The sequence below is a fragment of the Schistocerca cancellata genome, chromosome 9 (genome assembly GCF_023864275.1).
Source record: "Schistocerca cancellata isolate TAMUIC-IGC-003103 chromosome 9, iqSchCanc2.1, whole genome shotgun sequence".
NCBI classification, from domain to species: Eukaryota; Metazoa; Arthropoda; class Insecta; order Orthoptera; family Acrididae; genus Schistocerca; species Schistocerca cancellata.
The window spans coordinates 207,088,556-207,112,753 of NC_064634.1; the positions used below are offsets into that span (position 1 = coordinate 207,088,556).

Below are 24,198 nucleotides of genomic sequence, written 5' to 3' on the forward strand. Positions count from 1 at the left end.
TTTCTGTTTTCGCTCTCTTGTTTTATATCCTATTTTTTCTCGAACGGTGGTTATCATAATGTTTTTCATCTCTTCTCATACTGTGGTACTGTTTTCTTGGTCAATCAGAGGTTTCATTGTCACTATTTTATTGTTGATGTCCTTGCTAACTTCACTTCTTAGTTCAGGCTGTTTGAGTTTTTCTTAAGCTGTCTTCCTTTGTTGAGTTGGTTTTTTGTGTTTTATAGGTTTTGTTTTTAGAGAAGCTACTAGTAATATATGGTCAGATGGAACATCTGCTCCAAGATAAGTGGAGCTCTTGCAATTGAAGTTCCCAAACGCCTATTAATTAAAATATAGTCCATTTGGTTGCTAAGTAAAAATACCTTCCTACATTTTTTAACATTCGTTGCCAAAGGCGTAGTCATAGTTGCTATCACAGTCTTACAATCACTGATACCTTCCTTTACGTTAACTCACTGGATCAGTTCAGGTCTGTTTGTTGCTAGGAGGTCTAAGACGTTACCCCCAAAGGTTTGTTCTCTACCTACAGAAAATCATTTTCGGACAAGACATTCAGAAATATGTCACACGAATCCTTGTCTCTAACGCCAGTTTTGGTTTCACGACTCTCCCAGTCTGTATCAGGCAAATAAATCTAAGTCACCCCTCGCCCCAATTACAACGGCGTGGTTCTTTACCGCAATTAATACGCCACCACTATTAGTGACTGACCTATACTTACAATAAATATTCCAATCTGAACTTAGGGTTTAGTTGCTGTTCACTTCCGTTTCCAACCAACTTTCTGCTGCTAATACTGCCTGGGCATTATGTCCTTCAATAAGTGATTCTAATTTTGGGACCTTTCCTTGATACTCATACAGTTTACTAACATCAGATTAACCTTTTCTATATCTTAACTGCGAGCACGAGCATCCTCTGAGAACAACGTTGGTAATGTAACTTCAGTTTTCGCAGGCAATTCGTGTCGGATCCTAAGGGGGTTTTTCTAACCTGAAAAAAACCTGTTGCGCACAGCCATGTTCACCGCTAGCCTGGTAGGCGCTTCCTGCTTGTAGTGCACACCTGCCCTTTTAAGACTCAATCCGTCCATGACAAACAACTATCCGCCAAGTCGATTAGGTTAGCCAATTGTCAATTATGTGTCCATGATGTTGTCTATCACTGTTTACAGTCCATGACTCACTATCGAAGATGGAATTTTACTCATTAAAGAAACTTGCAGAACTTCAATAAGATGTAGTGTCGAACGAATGTAAAGGGAAAAGTTCTGTAACATGTCTCATCTTTACTGGAAGAAATTTCTCGCCGTGAACAAAAACTTACAAACAACTGGAGCATTGGAGTCACAGACAGCACATTAATGATAGGGACTGTGAAAATTGTCTTTAGATCGGATTCGAGTCAAATAGGAGTCCTTATGCTCACAGCTCCAGGGAGGCATCGGTGATGCAGCTTGAGACTCTTGCCAGTAGGCCAGACGTAGGGATCCAAGTAGCGTCCAGTACATCAATGTCACCCCAATTCGTCCACTGGCATGGTCGGTCCAGTTGTTGTCTTCATTGAGGTTGATCCCTCATCAGTGGTTGATTGAGGAACCATTTCAAGGTGTGGCAGGCAGCGGAAGACTTTCTGGGAAATTGATGAAAGGCCTGCCCAGCTTCTCTGACAAAGAGGTTTCAGGCGATTTGTGGCTAATATCCTGAGCCAGCTTCAGTGGTTGCTCTGTTCTGTAGGATGCCTCTTAGCCTACAAGCTCAGAGGGTAAGATTATTGACTAATTTGAGCTCAAGTGTAAGGTGGATGATGGAGCCCCTTAGGGATATGGTTCTGAAGGCAATAAGAAGTCCAATGTGCGCTAGGTGTTCATATCAGGACATGGAGGAGGGGGATGCAGACAGTCATCCCACATGTGGGACAGGTGCTTCTAGCTGCCAGAAAAAAGCACAAAGTGCAGCCAACTGCAGGTGTTGGTATCTACAGATCAGAAGAGATTCTCCTTGGTTTCCAATGAAAGGCAGCCAGTCTTTCTTGCATTATAGATGGCATAGCTCACTATCTGCAGTGTAGTTGGCAGGACTGAGTATAGATCTTTGGTTCGGAGCCACGTGGAGGGTCTGAATCAGAGGGTCAGACGGTTCTGCGAACGTGTAGGCTATAGATTCCGTGTCTTGCGTCGTAGAGTGGAAAGGTGTCGGGATTTGTCTAATAAAACAGGGATCCACTTCAAACAGGAGGTGGATGCAAATGCAGTGAGGGGTGTGGGGGGTGGATAGGGCTTTTTTTTAGGTTACAGTGTCTTGGGGGAAGAATAAACATGGGTAAGCAGTCTCAATACAGCTTTTGTGCAGGGCGATGCTGACTTGTTTGACTTTTTTTTTTGAGTACAAACATACAGAGCTCCATGGAAGGGTACGATACTGTTAATATTTTTATCTTTTTTCACTTCAGTCAACGTTGTTCCGCACTTTCAATTTATGTTATTGTCCTGACAGCTTCCTTTCCGTGGCGATTTGAGCAGAAATCGCCGTCGGTGTTATTGAGCTGTACTCGATGGCAGGCCCTGTGAAGCTAAATTGCCAGAATTCGATTGGCCGTTTCTGGTCCGTGATGCCGTGACCAGCCCGCATGAAATCCCCTTTATGATTAATTGACAAGCCGAGCCGGGCAGCCGCACATTTCGACTCGGCTGGCACGGCGCAGCCGAGCGATGACTCAACGGTCTGCCGTTGGCGGCCCGGACCCTGACGTCACGGGCGCGGGCCGAGTCTTTCCGAGAGGTGGCGGGCGCGGCCGAAGGGCAGCGGGCCCCGGCGCTGCGCCAGTCAGCTGTCAGCTGCGGAACAGTCGAGCGTCGACTGCGGGGTGGTCGACTCTGCAGCAGCGAAAGCACAGGGGCTGACGGCACGGTGAGTACCACGCAAGCTTCTGCCGCAGTCGTCGGTCACTGCTCAAATACTTTAGGCTGGAACGGGCAAACTTCTCTCTCCTCACACGAGAACCGTCCACACGATCAGAAGCTATTATATGGAAAGATCCCAATACTTTAATAAACCTGTATTTGGCCCATGGAATGTGTTAAGTCTACATTGACTTATAAAATAAATATGCGATTCACAAGTTGCGACTTGGGCACGAATAGAACAGTGATCCAGAAAGTACAGAATAAATTTATTTCCGTCTACGAACACAAAATTGTTAAGTCCTTCGGCTATCAGTTATCTTCAGATCTGTTTTAAGACATATCCTAACATAATTTATCTTCTGACGATGCCACTATGGCTTCATTATATTGGGACATATTTTTAAACAGATTTGAAGGTGGTCACTGCTACCCGGAACCGGTAGTCTAAGAACCGAACAATTTTGGGTTCATAGACTGAAATAAAGGAAATTTATTCTACAAATAAAGAAAGGTGATACACCACTATAAGAGATAACATGCAGTATTAAGCTGATTATTTCGTTTAAATATATCAAATTGCCATGTCCCTTCGAAGTTTCGAATTCAGTTTTATTAGTAAATTATTTTTACACATAACACACTTTACGCAACAAACATAGAATTTGTAATTGTTTTCATTTCAATACGACCGCGGAATTGTTCATTGTGAGTGTGGCTCTTTTGGCCTGTTCAGCTGACATGTAAGGATTTCAAAGGAGTAGAGATGTTTGTTACAATTTAGCAAACGTAGGTAGGGCCTACAGGTGACATACTACTGCTGTAATTGATATACAGGTAACAAAGCTGCAAGGGGCACACAGTTTTATAATAACCCCTTTCACTTGTCAGACGCGAGCATCGTCAGATCTGTGAAAATTACAGCACTTAGCAACAACGTTAGATGAAACTGATTAAAAGTCAGTTTACAGAGTATTAACTTACATTCATTGACCTGGCGGTAACATGACAGTTTTTTTACTATGGCACCTAGCGGTACTTTTAACGCTTTAACGTTTTACCACCAATCAATGATACGGAGTTTATATGCAGTAAGGCGACTTTAAGACAATTTTACCTAATTTTGTTGCTAAATACCATTATTTTCATAGATCTGACGGTTCTCACGTCAGACTAGAGAAACCAGTTATAGTAAATTAAGCTGTGTGCGAACGTCTGGCTATTTTATCATATTAGCTGCAATTTAGTTTCATAGTATTTTAGTATCCCATTTTGTTTTTAGATACGACTTGCTAAGAAGTCAAAATCGGTCATGGTACTATTTACGATGATAAGACGCTGAGAAATACAATAAAGGAATTTCGAAGCAAATCTGTAGACACCGAAATCCTCTCCAGGTATGCCTGTTGGACCATTAGATTAGCTGCTCAGATGCCTTTCACACTCAGCGAAGGGCATCCTTTTGCAATGTTCTGCCCTGCGTATATTACTGTTTCCAAAAGTCCTTATAGCGACTTTCAGCCGATTGCTACATAAATGGCGGAAAGACATCACAAAGTGTTTTCCACAGTGATGGGGTGATGAAGAAATACTTTGGCCGTGTCTGCTGCACTGGATCAGGCTGTAAAATCTAACCCTTGGAGCTGTGATTTCCGATATTTCCAATATGTGTTCACCCAGAACGGCGATTCCAGGTTTGTGCAAAATAAAAAAAAAATGGTTCAAATGGCTCTGAGCACTATGGGACTTAACATCTGTGGTCATCAGTCCCCTAGAACTTAGAACTACTTAAACCTAACTAACCTAAGGACATCACACAACACCCAGTCATCACGAGGCAGAGAAAATCCCTGACCCCGCCGGGAATAGAACCCGGGAACCCTGCCGCGGGAAGCGAGAACGCTACCGCACGACCACGAGCTGCGGACTTGTGCAAAATAAGTAACCAGCTGACACAGTCGTATTCGTCACGTACAGCTTACGAAGAAATAAAAGTAGCAACCCGTCCGGACGTCTCGTAATGTACATTCTATTGTCAGAAGTTTTATTTATTGGCATCAGGCAAAGCTCATTTCACCAGATACAGTGGTCACGTAATAATACAAACCGCACATTTGGATGACTCCATTATAAAATATAAAACCCTACATACTGTGTAAAATTTAATTATATATTGATACGCGAAAAATTAAGGCGAGAGCTCAAGTCTTACTATTTCACAAGGCGAATGCAACGGCAAATACATTTGGCAAGGATCGTATTTATGGAACTATGAGTTACTCTGCAAAAGTAATCCTTTCCTTTTAAAATATTGTAAAATCTAATTTTCTTGGGAACTTGTATTTATCATATTCTATCAGTACAGGTACAAGTGTACTCTTCAACGAAGCAGGAATCACAGCACGGAGATGGTATTAATTTTAACAAATTTCTCGTTTTATTAATATTCAGATGACCTGTCCCTAGTCGGTTAGCAGTAATTTCGTGTGACTCAGTGGCCTGGTGCGAGTCTATTTGGCGCCACATCGGCGACTTGCGTCCCCATAAGGTACCCACGCAATCCAGCCAGGGACAGTTTATTGGAATCCGTTTCTGAATCAGGCAGTACCATACGATTTTGATGATAGTCTATGCCCACTAACACTGTGCATTATTTGTGCATTTTTCAATTTTTCTTGGTTGGCGAATCTATTATGAAAATTCCAATTGCGATTTGAAGTCGTGCATGAGATATGCGACCACTATGAGTGATCCAGTAACGTATACAATGCTGACTGATCGCTAATAACAGGTCTTGGGTATTCCATAGAAATATTATATTGAATCCATCATCAGACGGTCTGTTAAAAAAATGCAAACATCATGAATATAAAAATACTTCACAACCCACACAGTAAGGAAAAACAAATGGCAGACAAACTTACAGAATATGTATCGGTGTACAGAACAAGAAAGCTGCATAAGCACTGATATACAGTGCACGAGATTTCACAGAGAAAATAGTCAAGCGCAGTGGCTGAACATGAAAACTAAAGTGAACAATCATGCTGACCAGAGCGAAGTAAACTAAAAGTCCGCTAGATGGTGTACCGAATTTAGCGCTCTAAACGCGGTCAAATACAAGACAAATTACAGGAAGTAACAAAAAGGCTACAGTTAGCCCTATGTAAAAATAAATATCATAAAACATCAGAATATTAATGAGAACAACCCGTATAGTACAGCAGAATACATTCAAATACGAATGTATTAAATGGCAGTAACAAATTATATCATTAGCTTATACATACCACTGCATTCGGTGATAAAAGATGTGCAGGGAAGAGGATATTTTACGAAGATTTTATTTTTATACAAGCACAGGAATTCAAAATTTAAGTCCTATAATAAAACTATAGGAACAAATCATAAAACCGTTCTTAAAAAAGGTGCCGAAAGCTGTTGCACTAGAGCATGTTGCACTCTGAACAGCATAGACGCAGTCCTCGCCCTCCTTTTTAAGAATGAAAAACCAAAACGTATTTCGCACAACAATCGAAAGTGATAAGAGTACATAGGCAAATAATCTCAGTGGGACATCCATCCTTGCATATAAAATCAGTGAGAACATAAGTTACGAGGACAGGAATTAAAAATAATAAGCAAACAACCAAATCTTTATTAAAAACCACCAAGAAACTGTCCCAGGAGGAGCATGGTGCGCTCGGGGTGGTGACAACCAGTCATCAGTTATATTTGTACGTAATAACGCGAAACAAATTTCAGTGAATGAAATTTCAAGTGTTAGGCGAACTAGAAAAGCCAGACACATTTTCACAAAGGGTTGCATGAGCACCGCAAAAACGAGTATCAATTCATGCATTAAAAAAAACAATAAAACAAAGGATGACAAACGAGCGTCGTGAAAGCAGGAGTCCTAAATGATATCACTAAAGCAACACATCATCAAAGATATTAAAAAACCAATTCCTGTTGCTTGCAATCTGCTCGTCATTCACAATGTTAGAATATACTAGGTCTACAACTTTGCTTCCGCCGTTTTATCTCGAAGTTCAGGGATTTATTGTGAAAAACGTACAAAAAAATTATGATTGATAGTATTGCACATCGATGGCCACTAAATTCTCCCATCTTTCGGATAGCATACGAATCCCGTGCGGAAGAACTGGGCATCTTTTGTGGGGACCCATGAATCGATTCAATTCTGCACCTGTTCATATGATTGGAAGTGCTGGTCAGCCAGACTGTATGCCACTGATCGAAAAAGGTGGTGGTCAGAGAGAGTAACGTATGGAGAATACGGGGGAAGGAATAAGACTTCTCTTTTCAACGCTTCCATATATATTTTGACGGGTTTTGCTACATGGGGTCGAGCACTGACCTGCTGCAAAATTACCTTTACGTGTCTATCGCTGTATTGTGGCCGTTTGTGTTTCAGTGCTGGGCTTGAAAGCATCAATTGCTATCGATAATGATGTCCTGTGACTGTCTTCGTCTGTTTCAATAGGTACGAAAACGTTCTGTCTTCCACCGTCATGCCGGTATTTGACATCAAAATCACCGTTCTTAAGGCGTTGAAAACATTCTCTGCACGTTCTTCCACTAATAGTTACCTCACCACTGATCTTATCCAGCATTTTAAGAGCCACAGCCGCAGATTTCTTCATGTTAAAGCAGAAAATTATAACTTCCCGCAGATGACGAGAAATGGGTACGTAAGTTGACGTACTTAATCGAGAGTAGCCTTATGATGCAATCACAAATCGACTAATATTTTTATGGCATTATGTTTACTGATGCCTAAGCTTATTGTATTACACATATGACAAACCACCCGAACCCCACTTGCCGCTACAGCCGTCTATTGCAAAACGGCGGAATTAAAGTTGTAGACCTAATAATTTGCGGTGCACATATACTTCGAGTTTCTGCGGGATATCAAGGTCCATTTCCTTAGGCTCGATGTGAAGGACTTTTAAACCTTCATTTAACGCGGGTAAATCTTGGCCCTTCATTTTTAGATGGCAGCCTAGTCCACTATTATTACTTCCGTACGTGTGTTCTCTAAACCTTGTTATGAAGTCGCTCCCAGTCTGGCACGCTTAGATCTCGTCTCAGGAACCAAACAATTTTATAAACCCCCGAATTTTTAAATTATTTACCAGACTGTGTGATAAAGGGTCACGCTCGAAACGCATTATAAAGAGTTTGGATTCAATATAATATTCCTGTGGAACACCCAAGATCTCTCATTAGCAACCATTCAGCATTATATATGCTTACTGGTTTACTATGAAAATCACTATATGTAGAACTTCTTCTCTTAACTCTGCTCCCTCCCAATGTATGAGCAACGTCTGTAATACCAAGTCTGAGGGAAAGAAACTGAAACATCTCCATCCATCTACATCTACATCTACATCTATACTCTGCAAGCCACCTGACGGTGTGTGGCGGAGGGTACCTTGAGTACCTCTATCGGTTCTCCCTTCTATTCCAGTCTCGTATTGTTCATGGAAAGAAGGATTGTCGGTAAGCCTCTGTGTGGGCTCTAATCTCTGATTTTATCCTCATGGTCTCTTCGCGAGATATACGTAGGAGGGAGCAATATACTGCTTGACTCTTCGGTGAAGGTATGTTCTCGAAACTTTGACAAAAGCCCGTACCGAGCTACTGAGCGTCTCTCCTGCAGAGTCTTCCACTGGAGTTTATCTATCATCTCCGTAACGCTTTCGCGATTACTAAATGCTCCTGTAACGAAGCGCGCTGCTCTCCGTTGGATCTTCTCTATATCTTCTATCAACCCTATCTGGTACGGATCCCACACTGCTGAGCAGTATTCAAGCAGTGGGCGAACACCATACGCTAGTTCGATAAGCACCGCAGATTACGCTGTGGATTGCATCAGTGTAAGCTGAGACATAACCTTCTTGTTAGTTTCTGACACTCGATCCTGCAAGGCACTCAATATGGTGATTCATGTATGGCAAATATGGCGTGTCGTAAGTTTAGCTATTAATTTATTAATTTCTAAAATTACCAAATAAGCAGCAACCAGTCGCAAAATCATGTTTTATTTATTCACTTTTGCAAATCGATTTCAACTGATTAACAGCCATCATCGGTGCTTTCAACGAATATGTGCCCTGAGTAGTAATACTGTCTCATGCATAGGTCGAACATAAAGTCTTTATGTTAATCAGTTGAAATCCTTTTGCAAAAGTGAATAAATAAAATATGATTTTGCGACTGGTTGCTGCTTGTTTGGTAATTTTAGGGTTTACGATCGCTGCACAACTTGGGAGCCACATGGAGCCCACCATTCATTCTTAAATTCTATAACGCTGAAAGGAAAGGATTTCTGTTGCTCCGTCCCATTATCATACTTTGAATAATGGTTTACACTGTTCCACGAGATGTGTGTATTTTGAAAGGACTAACGAATTCCGTAATAAAATCTAATTTGTAATGTAGCACATGTTGTTCTAACGACATAAACCGAAAAATTACAAATATACGACGATGGAAAAGTAACAGTGAGAGCACAATTTAGAAATTCTTGTAGTGTAGTCAGTAACGCAACGCCGTTCACACAGAAATTCATAGAAATAAATATGGATCTCTTCAGACTATCATTGTGGTCATGCACAGTAAGTGGCAATCATAAAGCTCCCGTTCGGAGGCCGGTATGCCAATCAGGTAAAATCGCTGTGAGCAGAGAGGCAATTATCCCACCGACGCACCGGTTGAAGATACCCGTTCGGTAAAACACCGCCTCTTGCTGCGTGAAGAAGTCCGTCCTGCCTGCTGCACATTTTCGTCCGATGGGAATTGTCGACCTTTCAAGGCCTTTTTAAAGGGACCAGAGGCATGTTAATCGCATGGGAAGAGATCACCACTGTTATGATTCTCTTCGTCAGTTGTTGTGATGACTGGTGGCCAATGCTAAATACGATGGTTAGTCAAATGAAAGCCTTAAATATATTTTTAAATATTATTTATTGTGCAGAAGTGGTACAAAGCCGTATCACATTTCAGCATAATCTCCTCATCGCTCAATGCAAGTCCTCCAGCGCTTACAAAGTGCTGCATAATATCCTTTAGAAAAAATTCTTTTAGTAGTCCGCGCAACCACTCAAGCACCGCGTGACGTACCTCTTCATCAGAACGGAACTTCTTTCCTCCCATTGCGTCTTTGAGTCGTACAAACATATGGAAATCACTTGGGGCAAGGTTGGTGAGTATGGTGGATGAGGAAGACCCTCAAATTGTAGGCAGGTCTGTGATTGTTGCAACTGTTGTACGGGCAGTGTGGGGACTTGCATTGTCATGTTGCAAAAGGACACCTGCTGACAGCAATCCACGTCGCTTTGATTTGATTGCAGGCCGCAGATGATTTTTTAGGAGATCTGTGTATGATGCTCTGGTGACAGTGGTCCCTCTAGGCGTGTAATGCTCCAAAATGACGCCTTTTTCGTCCCAAAAGAGAGTCAGCATAACCTTCCCTGCTGATGGTTCTGTTCGAAACTTCTTTGGTTTTGGTGATGAGGAATGGCGCCATTCCTTGCTCGCTCTCTTCGTTTCCGGTTGGTGGAAGTGAACCCAGGTTTCGTCTCCAGTAACGATTCTTGCAAGGAAGCCACCACCTTCTCGTTCAAAGCGCCGAAGAACTTCTTCACAAGCAGCAACACGTCGTTCTCTCATTTCAGGAGTCAGCTGCCGTGGCTCCCATCTTGCAGACACTTCGTGAAACTGGAGCACATCATGCGCAGTGTGGTGTGGTGACCCATGACTAATCTGTAAATATGCTGCAGTGTCATTCAGTGTCACTCGGCGGTTTTCCTTCACTATGGCTTAAACTGCTGCAATGTTCTGTGGCGTCAAAACTCGTTGTGCATCTTCCACTGAAGTCACACCATTTGCGAACTTCCTATTCCATTCGTAGACTTGCTGTTGTGGCAAACATGTATGACCGTACTGAACCTTCATTCGTCGATGAATTTCAATAGGTTTCACACCTGCACTACGCGAAAAACGAATAACAGAACGCTGTTCTTCCCTGATGCAAGTTGCAAGTGGGACGGCCATTTTTATACTGATACGGCGACGGTATGTGTGTATCTACACTATGCTGTCATTCTGCACGCTGTTTGTAGCACGCATACCAACTTACAGGATAACGGCGCGAACTTTCGATTTGTTATTACAAATTTAAGGTTTTCATTTGACTCACTCTCGTAGAAACATATATTGCAGGTTTGGCTGTGAAGTTGGTAAGGAGCTCGCTGCATAATCGGTATCTGCAACGACTGAAATAATTAGTAGTCGTTGGTAAAAAATAATATATATTGTACTTAACTTGTGTTACAGGCTTCTTCATAGGCTGCTTATATGTAATTACAAACATATCTAGAGAGGCACTACTTATGCCATACTTGACAAAGCGCCTTGTTAGAGGTTGCGTCCTATCAGCTGAAGGCTATGCTACATTCCAGAGGAAGAATGGCCGAGAGCTCGCTAGATACTTGTCGCAAGCCGCGGAGCGGTGCTAGTCCTGACTCACGGGTCCAGAGATATCTATTACGGACCGCGGTCGATATCTGCAACCCCTAACAAGTGTGGTATCGAACATTGATATCACAACGACTATAGTGGGTGCTCGACTTTCTCCCACTTCAGTTGGCGTAAATTCTGTCTTACGATATGGGGACGTGCGTTATCATGAAACAGCAGCATCCCTTGTCGTGACTGGTTTTCAACAGACATGTTGTCCCATGCACATTCTTCATACTTCAGTGGATATCTACCGGTGTTTGTACTTCGACAGCTAAGAAAAGCATAATATCACGTTGGTCCTGATTGGAAGCATTTGGCAATAACGTCGCCACAGTTCAGGTTTCCCCATTTACCCCACTCACTTTGGAAGGACACGAACACGACACTAATCTCTTGCCTACTCGTCGGTGCTTAAAAACTCGCATCGGAGTCGCACCACGCTGCAGTAACGCCCTCAACGGCAACATTTCGATCGCCCTGTATAATATTTCCCTTACTCTGATCGATAAACTGACGACGTGATAGTGTTCACAAATAACTCCGTCCGAACAGACCGCGGAAGTCCCAACGAAATAAGTGTCCAAGGAATAGAAAAGCAACTGGAATCACTCAACAGAGGAAAGTCCACTGGACCTGACGGGATACCAATTCGATTCTACACAGAATACGCAAAAGAACTTGCCCCCCTTCTAACAGCCGTGTACCGCAAGTCTCTAGAGGAACGGAAGGTTCCAAATGATTGGAAAAGAGCACAGGTAGTCCCAGTCTTCGAGAAGGGTCGTCGAGCAGATGCGCAAAACTATAGACCTATATCTCTGACGTCGATCTGCTGTAGAATTTTAGAACATGTTTTTTGCTCGAGTATCATGTCGTTTTTGGAAACCCAGAATCTACTATGTAGGAATCAACATGGATTCCGGAAACAGCGATCGTGTGAGACCCAACTCGCTTTATTTGTTCATGAGACCCAGAAAATATTAGATACAGGCTCCCAGGTAGATGCTATTTTCCTTGACTTCCGGAAGGCGTTCTATACAGTTCCGCACTGTCGCCTGATAAACAAAGTAAGAGCCTACGGAATATCAGACCAGCTGTGTGGCTGGATTGAAGAGTTTTTAGCAAACAGAACACAGCATGTTGTTATCAATGGAGAGACGTCTACAGACGTTAGAGTAACCTCTGGCGTGCCACAGGGGAGTGTTATGGGACCATTGCTTTTCACAATATATATAAACGACCTAGTAGATAGAGTCGGAAGTTCCATGCGGCTTTTCGCGGATGATGCTGTAATATACAGAGAAGTTGCAGCATTAGAAAATTGTAGCGAAATGCAGGAAGATCTGCAGCGGATAGGCACTTGGTGCAGGGAGTGGCAACTGACCCTTAACATAGACAAATGTAATGTATTGCGAATACATAGAAAGAAGGATCCTTTATTGTATGATTATATGATAGCGGAACAAACACTGGTAGCAGTTACTTCTGTAAAATATCTGGGAGTTTGTGTGCGGAACGATTTGAAGTGGAATGATCATATAAAATTAATTGTTGGTAAGGCGGGAACCAGGTTGAGATTCATTGGGAGAGTCCTTAGAAAATGTAGTCCATCAACAAAGGAGGTGGCTTACAAAACACTCGTTCGACCTATACTTGAGTATTGCGCATCAGTGTGGGATCCGTACCAGATCGGGTTGACGGTGGAGATAGAGAAGATCCAAAGAAGAGCGGCGCGTTTCGTCACAGGGTTTATTTGGTAACCGTGATAGCGTTACAGAGATGTTTAACAAACTCAAGTGGCAGACTCTGCAAGAGAGGCGCTCTGCATCGCGGTGTAGCTTGCTCGCCAGGTTTCGAGAGGGTGCGTTTCTGGATGAGGTATCGAATATATTGCTTCCCCCTACTTATACCTCCCGAGGAGATCACGAATGTAAAATTAGAGAGATTAGAGCGCGCACGGAGGCTTTCAGACAGTCGTTCTTCCCGCGAACCATACGCGACTGGACAGGAAAGGGAGGTAATGACAGTGGCACGTAAAGTGCCCTCCGCCACACACCGTTGGGTGGCTTGCGGAGTATAAATGTAAATGTAAATGTATCGACCGACAGCCGTGTCACCCTCAACCGAGAAGCGACACTGGTTGCGGATATGGAGGGGCACGTCGTCGTCAGCTCACCACTCCCCAGGCCGTTGTCAGTTCTCGTGAGCGGAGCCCCTACTTCTCCATCAAACAACTTCTCAATGGGCCTCGCAAGGGCTGAGTGCATCTTGCTTGACAACAGCACTCGCCAGACCATGACGGTCACCCATGTAAATGCTAGTCTAGCCCGACAGCGCTCAACTGCGGTGGTGTGACGGGGACTGGTGTTAGCACTGCGGCAAGGTCGTAGGCTGATAGTGTACGTAAGGGGTCTGGAAATAAAGATCAGAACCAAAGTAAACCGAATCGTCGCAAGGAGCGTACAAAAACTTACTGACAGACGGACAGTTCTACCCGGACTTAATGGATCAGAAAAATCTTCTCACCTAGTGGTCGGTGTATTTTGCCAGAGCTAATTTAAAATTCATTTAATTTGTTATTTGCGTCCTTTTCATATTTATAGTTACACCGCAACCTAACAACTGAGAATGTGATGCCTGTCCTACTGAGTTGGGTTGGGTTGTTCGGGGGAGCAGACCAGACAGCGAGGTCATCGGTCTCATCGGCTTAGGGAAGGACGGGGAAGGAAGTCGGCCGTGCCCTTTCAAAGGAACCATCCCGGCATTTGCCTGGAGCGATTTAGGGAAATCACGGAAAACCTAAATCAGGATGGCCGGACGCGGGATTGAACCGTCGTCCTCCCGAATGCGAGTTCAGTGTGCTAGCCACTGCGCCACCTCGCTCGGTTGTCCTATTGAATGTTCATCTGGTACTATTTTGAAGGTTTCTGGAAATCACCATTTCAAGGCCATTTCTTTAGTTGTTTCACTATAATTTTTTCCCTGTATTTATTTTAATTTCTGTGTGCTCATACAGACTTTTTGTGTAACATTTTTTCCATGTCCCGGATAGTCTCGTCTTTTGCATGATATTCCAAAGCTTGCTTCTGCCCACTCTGTCGAAAGCGTTTTCATAATCTATGAATGCGATGTGAGCCTCAAAGTTGTACTTCCGTGTTTTTACTGACGTGCCATAGAAACATTGTCAGAAAAGATCTTCCTTTTCTAAAACCAGTTTGTTCCTCCCTTTGGAGGGCGTCAACTATCTCATTCTACTGTGAATAATTCTGATGTAGAGTTTGTAACAAGCACTTATTAGGCTAATTACCCCACATTTCTCACCGACCTTAGTCTCCCTTTTTTTGTAGAGCGGTATCACTACCGCTGTGTTCCACAGTTCGGGTGACAAGCTTGTGTCCCAGTACTCATTTAAGAGGCGTAACAGCCTGAGTTGTACTTATATACTCCGTATTTATTTATTTTTATTGTTGTAGCAATAAGCTGCTTAATTTGGAGTCGTTCGCGTGTTACGACTGATTAATAAAAACATGCGAGTAATGTCTCAATTTCCTCGCCTGCTGCTAAATTAAAAGTTCACACTAAACCTTTGTGTAGCAGTTTCAAAAAAATAAGCGTAAGTTAACAACTCTCGGTACTACTTAAATACTCACGCGTTACTACACAGTCGCTTCACAACACGTTAATGTGTACCTATAAAGATTAAATGGCTCTCACGGTACTAAAACTGAGTTACACACCTTTTGTGTCAATATTCATATATAAAAATATCCAAAACATGACACGACGGCGGAATACTGTATGCCAAACCAAATCAGATAAATATAGTACACTAAAAAGCTATAAAGAAACAGTTTTTTATTTAAATTTATCAGGAATGATTAATTAGTTAGGTTTTTGCTGAAATGGTAGAAATCTGATTTTCTTTCAACTTAATGCTTTCGTTTTTACTGCAACAAGCCATCCCATGAAAATTACATCACATGATTGAAGAAAATTGCAAGCAATAAATGCTTGCTTAATGAATTAATTATTTTAAATATAATATTTCAGTGAAAACTTTGAGCATAATCAGGAAATAGGAATATGATCTGATTTCATGTTACTATGCATTAGGAAACCTACAAGGTTACAAAGAACTTCAGCTCTAAAATAAACTGTATTGATATCAAAGAAATCACTCACTGGACTGTAAATTCTACAGTCGTCATCTTTACGCAGCCAAAGCAGATGATTCTTCAGTAGCATCGAATTGCTGAAGAAGACCGAAAATCAGGTTGGTTCACGTGCTTTTTCTTGTTCGGCGCAGCAACGTATAATAAATGATGTGCTAGGAGCCTTTCCATGATATCTGGCTCTACTCGTATGTAGCCCACTGAGTCTCAAGAAAAGCGAATATGTCCGAATTTGCCAAATAACTGCTCACATTCACTTAGGAATGCAACATCACAATCAACAGCAGAGAGGGCGGCGGGGCAGAAATGATGAAAACACCCGCGGTTAGTTAAAAAGCAAAATTTGAGCAGCTATGTGACGTGGATATAGTGAAAAAACTGTGTTCATTAGAGGAAGAGGGGAACAACAAGGCGATAGAGGCACACGTTGTCGCGGACATCGATGCACTGAAACAGACAGATGTGTAATTAGGGCACGCAGGACAGAATTTCATTGGCTAAAGCAGTGTTTAGACTTCAGAATTGTCTGTAGGAAAAAGTGACTGAATTCCAGAACAAGAAAAACTGAGCAATTATTCCTCAAAATTGGCCTCAAAGCAAATGATAAGAAATACAATAAGTTTTAAGAGTACCCTTGTAAATACATTGTTGGTTTCCGCAGAGTAACACGTAAGTAATGCAGTGGGCATTCAAATGTGACATGTGGCATGTTTTTTTAATTACAGTAAACAGCAGTTTCTCTTAAAAACATGTACTTTGGATTGTCCACGTTTTTTCAGATATCTCGGAGCTTGCTGTAATTAACACACAAATAAAATACGAAGTTCAAGTCGCAAAGATGAGAAGAAATTTTAATGGGACATTAGCGGGCTAAAGTTTGTTGAGGAAATCTCGGGTCATCAGCGGATTGACAGTGTCGTCTTGAGACAAAGTTTAGCATAATTCCTTTCTCATCTTCGCCTGAGAACAACGAACTTGTTGAATCACTAACTAAGCCGAGGGGCTTAAATCTCGAATAACCTGGGATCTTCTCGTTAAAAGGTGACGAAAATACATGTTTTCTTATGCAGCTACATTTCTCTATCGTGACACTTCAGTCGAGTCCAAAATTTTCTGTCGTAGTATATTGTAGTTCACAAGTGTGTGTATTTTCACTTCCGTTAAGTTAAGAGAGAACCTTTTTTTTTTTTTTACAAAACATTTGTCAGAGACATTTTTTTTAAAAACTATTCAAGCTTTTGGTCGACGGGTAACAGATACATAACCGCTTCAGCATCACTAGTCTACTATGACAATAAAATTGTTATTAAAAAGACAGATAATTTTTTGGATTTAGGGAAAATCGCCGCCTTCTGACAATTTTCAACTGGGTTTAATTTTTTTGTGTGACTTCTGCGTCGACCGGTGGTTGTACCGAAACGCAGAAATAACTTTCCATTTCTCTACAACAAGAGTGGACTGCTTGACACATACATATTTTTCTGAAATGCTACACAGACGTAAGATTACTGGCACAGTATTGCATCAGTACCAATATGAAGCGCGTAATTTACTTATTTATTTTTGTAATTTCAGAGTTCAGAGTTACCCCGTTTCAAATGGTTGCTCGACGGATGCCACTTCCTGTTTTCGTCTTTCTTAAATTTTGTTCTTTGAAAGACAGTTTACCCACGTGACCTGAAAACTGCCATTTTCTGTTCGTATGTAGGAATCTATCCGAAACTTTGTAGATTTAATGTGACTTCTTTTTCGGATAAATTCTCAGACTTAGCGTTTCGGACGTAAAATTTTTGTCTTGGTTTCCGTGATTTTTAAGACCTGCTGCTTAAGAAATTACATTATTTTTTTCCGTTGTAATGTTGAGTTTATACGGTTAAGCGTTCCAATAATTTTTTTGTAAATCTCACGAAGGAAAACCCTTACGAGCAATTGCGTTAGTGAACGCAATGGTTTTAATTTCGAAGTGTCAGAAGCAGCAGTTAGGCGTAAATCGGCACGGAGGAGTGTCCGGCCTATGTTTGGATTCGGGCCGCAGTGTGCACGTCTGACATTTGCTGGCCCAGTTCGTTAACCCCGACGCTGCGACACGCGACCCACGAAGCTCAGCTCGCCTGCCGGTTTCGCTGTGACTTGCTAATACCTTAAGACGGCTTCTGATTGCCGGTTCACCTCTATAATAACTGCTCTTATTTCTGGACGCTTGGCATAATGTCACGCAGGGTAAGGCAAATTCTGGAGTCCGATATGACCAGGGAGTGACTATTCGTGGTGGAATTTGTCCGTCTAGCGTCCATTGAGGATCAAAATGACACGTGGAAAGACAGTTGCTTGGCGCTGTAAATATCTATATTTTCAACGCTGCCCTACGTTAGCGCCACTGTTCCCTTAATGACGGTTTTATCTGTTCAAATGTATTTATATTAAACACTTTACTTCACCGGAGGAGCTGTATTTAATACAGAGAGAATAGGAATGTTGCCCATGATGGCGGGGCTTTCATACATTGTTACTAGGGGTATCCGCATCACTCATGTTGTCGATTGGCTCTGATGTGGATGTATGTCGTTTAGTGCAGCGTTGAAAGACGACAGCCCCATCTACCAACAAGTTGACGTGCCCTTCACATACGGAGAAGCAAGTGGAAATGGGCGGGCAGCAGTACGACGGTACTGGGAAAAGTTTCCCCGCCAACAGCAACAGCACCAGCACCGTGAACTCTTCGCAGTAGTGATTCGCCATTTGTGTGAGACAGGCTCGTTTACAGAACTGGGTAACTATGAAAGGCGTTTGCTCCCGGTATGTATACAGGCCTCTCAGGAACAGGTGTGGAATACTGCAGAATATGACCCCAGTATCAGCAACAAGGCAGGTGACCCGCCAGCATGCGTTACGACAGACGAATGTGTGGAACTTGCTCCACAACTGCTGATACTATCGATGTCATAACGAGTGTTGAAGAACTACCGTAGTCTACCGTAGACTATCATAAGTAGACTACGGTAGTTTGCCTAGTAGCTTTGGCCACTTAAGGTCGCGCCTGCGTTATATGTACGTTGGGTGTGTCGCATACCTCATAACGACCTCTTTCCTTACGTACGTGATCAGTGTATTACTAGAGACCGCTAAAAAACGGAAGCGGTGAACCTTCTAGAAACTGAGTGGCGTAACATACGGAACATTTTTGTTCGACACTGTTATGCTCCTTAAAAACAAATAGTATTTTTAGAAAAAATGAAATTGTCAATGTTAATTTGGGTTTTATTCTTTGTAACATGAAACAGAGAAATGTTGATAAAATAAAACAAATAATACAGGTTTGTTACATAGCCCTAGAAAATGCAAATTCGTCGACGAAAAGGTAAAATTAAAAAATGAATCACAAAAGAAAAATATATCAAACATCGCTTCAATACTTCGTCGAACCTAATTAAAATATTTTTCTATTATTTATAAAAACTCTCGCAGTTACCAATAACAACAGGAAATTCTTGCCTTTGATCATCACGATGAACGTTCTGCTGGATACAAAATAACAACAATGATCAGACATATGATTTTATATTTGTGAATGTGAAGTGTGCTTGCATCAAAAGTAATTGCTTTCATTACATAGAAGCGCAGAAGTTATTCAATTTACTAATTTTTGTTACTTATAAAAAGCAATGTATATTCTGTAAGGATGTAAAATACGTACATAATGGACGCCAGCCGATGTGGCCGAGCGGTTGTAGGCGCTTCAGTCTTGAACCGCGCGACCACTTTGGTCGCAGGTTCGAATCCTGCCTCGGGCATGGATGTGTGTGATGTCCTCAGGTTAGTTAGGTTTAAGTAGTTCTAAGTTCTAGGGGACTGATGACCTCAGATGTTAAGTCCCATAGTGCTCAAAGCCATTTGAACGCAATGGACTAGAAACGAATTATATGCAGTTCCACTGTGCGGCTAATCCCGGCGGAGGTTCGAGTCCTCCCTCGGGCATGGGTGTGTGTGTTTGTCTTTAGGATAATTTAGGTTAAGTATTGTGTAAGCTTAGGGACTGATGACCTTAGCAGTTAAGTCCCGTAAGATTTCACACACATTTGAACATTTTTTGAAAATATGCTGTTCTAATTATGTGCAAAACGAAAAAGAGTCAAAAACAAAGAAATCGTCGGTTCCCAGTTTCTCTCTGACACATTCATTTGCCGGCCGCGGTGGTCTAGCGGTTCTGGCGCTGCAGTCCGGAACCGCGGGACTGCTACGGTCGCAGGTTCGAATCCTGCCTCGGGCATGGGTGTGTGTGATGTCCTTAGGTTAGTTAGGTTTAAGTAGTTCTAAGTTCTAGGGGACTGATGACCTTAGAAGTTAAGTCTCATAGTGCTCAGAGCCATTTGAACCATTTAAATACCCTGTACCAGAGACACTACGATTATGATCTTCTTTTTGGTCCTTATCATTCTGGTATCATTTTCTGCACTTCGTTGATATTTAGCAAAATCACACTCTATAAATATAGTAGTTATCAGCACCGGATGACCGAGTTGCAAAAATATAACATTTGATACAAAAACCTGACCAAATTAGAGTAGAACTTGAGCATTGACAGTTCCGTAATTACTTAATTATATATTTAGACAGTTCATCCATTCCAGAAATGCGAATATCGACGATTTTTTACTGTTGTGATTTTAACAATATATCGGTCCCAGGGAGTCAAAGATTTGGTGAATGTCTTAATTCCAACAGTCAATAACATTTTTCTGAGCTTGTAACCGCATTGCCAATATGTAAAACTATCGACGTTTCGGTCAGCGTTGCAAGTGACCTTTTTCAGGGTGTTTTTTGTATACAAACAAAAAATACCCCGAAAAATGTCATTTGCAGCAGTGACCGAAACGATGGTAGTTTTAATAATTGACAATGCGGTCACAAACCCAGAAAAATTTTGACTGTGACATTGACAGCGAAAGCCCACGTTCATATTTTTAAATTAAAGTTTGACGTCGGATAACAAATGACAAAAGAAACATTTTTTTCGTGTTGTGTAATTACAAATTATTCACAGATTTTTTTTCCCTTTGGTTTTACTGTGAAACTTTGCTTCTCGCTACATTGTATGATTACATGTCAACGGGAGTTCCCTACAGGTTTTGATAAATGAGATTTTTAATATCAAAATTTTAGAAGTATATGAAATAAAATCGTCATAACTTCTATACGGTTTGCGTTATGACGTTCAAACTTTACGGATGGCCACGGGGCTTGATGGGAATTGTATGGTTTGGTTTAGCGACGAAGCCCACTTTCATTTGGATGGGTTCGTCAATAAGCAAAATTGGCACATTTAGGGGGAGTGAGAATCTAAATTTCGCGATCGAGAAGTCTCTTTAGCCCCAACGTGTGACTGTGGTGTGCAGTGTCCTGTCACAGAATAATCGGTGGGGTACTCCTTGATGGCACGAGCGTGCGTGAAGGTTTTGGAAGATGATTTCATCCCCATTATCCAAAGTGACCCAGACTTCGGCAAGATATGATTCATGCAAGACGGAGTTCGACACCATCGAAGCAAGAGAGTGTTTGATGTCCTGGAGGAATACTTTGGGGACCGCATTCCGGCTCTGGATTATCCAGTGGCCTCTGGCGTGGACCTCGATTGGCCGACATATTCTCCGGATCTGAATAAATACGACTGCTTTTCATGGGCTATATTAAAGACAAATTTTGCAGCAATAAAACCCCAAAGTCATTGCTGAGCTAAAAACAGCCTTTCAGGAGGTCATCGACAGCACCGATGTTCCGACGCTTCCGCGGGTCATGCAGAATTTCACAATTCGTCTGCGCCACATCATCGCCAATGATGGCAGGCGTATCGAACATGTCATAACCTAAATCCGAAATTCTGTAGTGACGTTTACATGTTGAATAAAGTGTGTGCACGCCGTAGTTTGGAACTAATTTACGTTTTTTCCTTGTAGTTCAGTAATTTTCAATGTGTATATGGCCGTATCTTTTGACTGCAGTTTCTTCAAAGCTTCAATTTTGATATCACCAAGGAACTGTAGACCTTAGTATGTGACATAAATTTCAACTCGGTGCGCCTACCCGCTGCTTAGAAAGCGGGTTCTTCAAAATTGGACAGGTAGGCAGACGGGCAACAAAACCATCGTATAAGAGTGAGGCACACAACCCTAAAAAGTGACTCTGAACACTATGCGACTTAACTTCTGAGGTCATCAGTCACCTAGAACTTAGAACTCATTAAACCTAACTAACCTAAGGACATCACACACTTCCATGCCCGAGGCAGGATTCGAACCTGCGACCGTAGCGGTCGCCCGGCTCCAGACTGTAGCGCCTAGAACCACACGGCCACTCCGGCCGGCAAACCCTAAAAAGCGTTTTTTATACCACTGTATAAGGCGTGGTGAAAAAACCTGATAATTTGGTCACATTAGCGTAGGGTACATCGAATGAAGCAAAGTTTTCTCTTAATTAAAGGTCGGAGATTCATCTTTACGGAACTACGGTCCTAAAACAACAGACAATCGGCGCCACGCGGGCGGAAGTTCCTCCAATTATGAAACGTGTTTTGGCGTGTCTAGCAGTGTGGTTTTGTTGGTTAAGCTGCTGCTCCATTCAGCCGTTAACAATGCCAACTTTGTACCTTCTGGAGCTAAGATTTCGAACATCTGCTGTGTAAAATGATTTGATTAAAAATGTGTTTTATTTTGCACCACTGTCCACGTTAGTATGGAAGTTAATTTCTGCCGTCTTTATAGTAACAAGCATTATAACATGTGGACTTTAGATTTCATTATCAATAGCATTACACCTCACAGCGCTATATGTAGAAAAACTTACTACAGTGCTACTTTTGCAGTATAAGTTATTCTATTAAATTAAAAGCAGTTTAGAATATTTAGTTCAGCTAATTTCATAGTCAAACGTTACTCAATAAACATCGTAGAAAAGTAGATTCCAACCTAACTAGCTGTGCATATTAATTTAAAGGTTGTCTAGCTTTGATTGTTTCGATGAAACCTTTATCGTTTTTTCGTTGTTTCTGCAACAGTGTTCTGACCCGTTTCGTGTACCAAGTAGGATCAGCGCTGTCGTTTTTTAATTTATTTCGTATAAAACTCTCGATCGCTATCGAAACTATTTCTTTGAATTTAAACCAAATCTGGTATACTCTTACATTGTTAATTTGGAAGAAACGGACTTTCTCTCTCAGGAAGGTGTCAAGGTAACCGTGAAGAAATTTTTGGTAACAGTAGTAGTACTTCAACTGAACGGAAAAAGAAGGAAGTAAAAAAAAATGGCTCAGGGAAAGACAGTAATACAGCAATATGTCACTTACGAATGAAATAGGAAATGAAGTAAAGCCAAGGTCAAATGACTGCAGCAAAAATATGAAGAAATCTAAAAGAAAATTATTTTAGGAAGGACAGATTCACCTATATAGAAAAGTGTAAGCAACATGCTATGAAATTAAAAGCAAATTCGTCAATTTGTAGAGTACAATAGGAATTTCATTCTCATACGCAGAGGAGAGAGCGGATATGTCGAAAGTGTACAATAAGGCCTGTATGATGACGTGACGGAAGCAGAAACAGGAGTCGACACGGAAGATACAGCTGGTTCCGTAAATCAGTTTAGCAGGGCTTTGGAAGATCTGCAATCAAATAAGGCGAAGGGAGTAGATAACATTTCTCCGCAATTACTGAAATCATTGGGGGAAGTGGCAACCAAACAGCTATTGAGGTTGGTATGTAGAATCTATGAGACTGGCGTCATACCATCAGACTTCCAGAAAAATATCATTCATACACTCGCGAAGATAACAGGATAGATACGCCCGTGAGCGTTGACCATGGCGGTGGCCGTCAGTACGCTGGTTCGAATCTTACAGCTGTCAATACTTTTAGGCAAGAGAAAATATATATTATATACTGGTCTCCAAAGTTAAAGCAACAAACGGAAATTTTTTCAAGGTTGTTTATTTTACCATAAAACAGTACAAACAGGCGATAGTAAAGTAGAAATAATGTAAAGAATACAGAACGTAAACAATTGCATGTTAGTAGACAAAAATCTTTTTCGTTTTTCCCAACAACGGATTTCCACACACAGACCTACAATTGGTTGATGTGTGCAGAATGTGGTGTTACCACCTCTGGCACCAATTCAGCCTGACAACGACGGGGCATGATATCATCAATGAGGCAATAATGCCCATTCGTCCTGGAGAATTGCTCGCAAGTCTTGGAGAGTAGTTGGTGGAGCTAGCCTCCCTAGTGCACCCCAGACATGCTCTATGAGATTCAAACCGGTAGAGAGGGCAGGCCACGCCATGCCTGCAATATCTTCCGTTTCCAAGAAAGCTCTATGAGGTTGATCATTATCGACGAACAGTATGAAGTCTGGGGTCGCACCACATCGCATCAACCGCAACTGAGGTCCCAAAATGTCTTCACGATACCTGCCAGCAGTTAAACGTTGCCGGTTCACCCATACAATTTCCTGAGGTGGTGTTCAACATAATCCTTATATACAACATAAGGGATCCTCCTCCATATCGGTGTCTTTCCA

At 41.9% G+C, this 24,198-nt stretch overlaps 1 protein-coding gene across 1 annotated transcript in view; it reads left to right on the forward strand.

Annotated features, from left to right (window-relative positions):
• Positions 1 to 2,840: 2,840 nt before the first annotated feature.
• The window catches only part of LOC126100616 (uncharacterized protein CG3556-like), a 646,754-nt gene continuing 625,396 nt past the window's right edge, over positions 2,841 to 24,198 (forward strand). The window contains exon 1 of the mRNA XM_049911243.1: positions 2,841 to 2,912. The gene's annotated coding sequence lies outside the window, so the exon portion shown is untranslated. The remainder of the gene's footprint in view (positions 2,913 to 24,198) is intronic.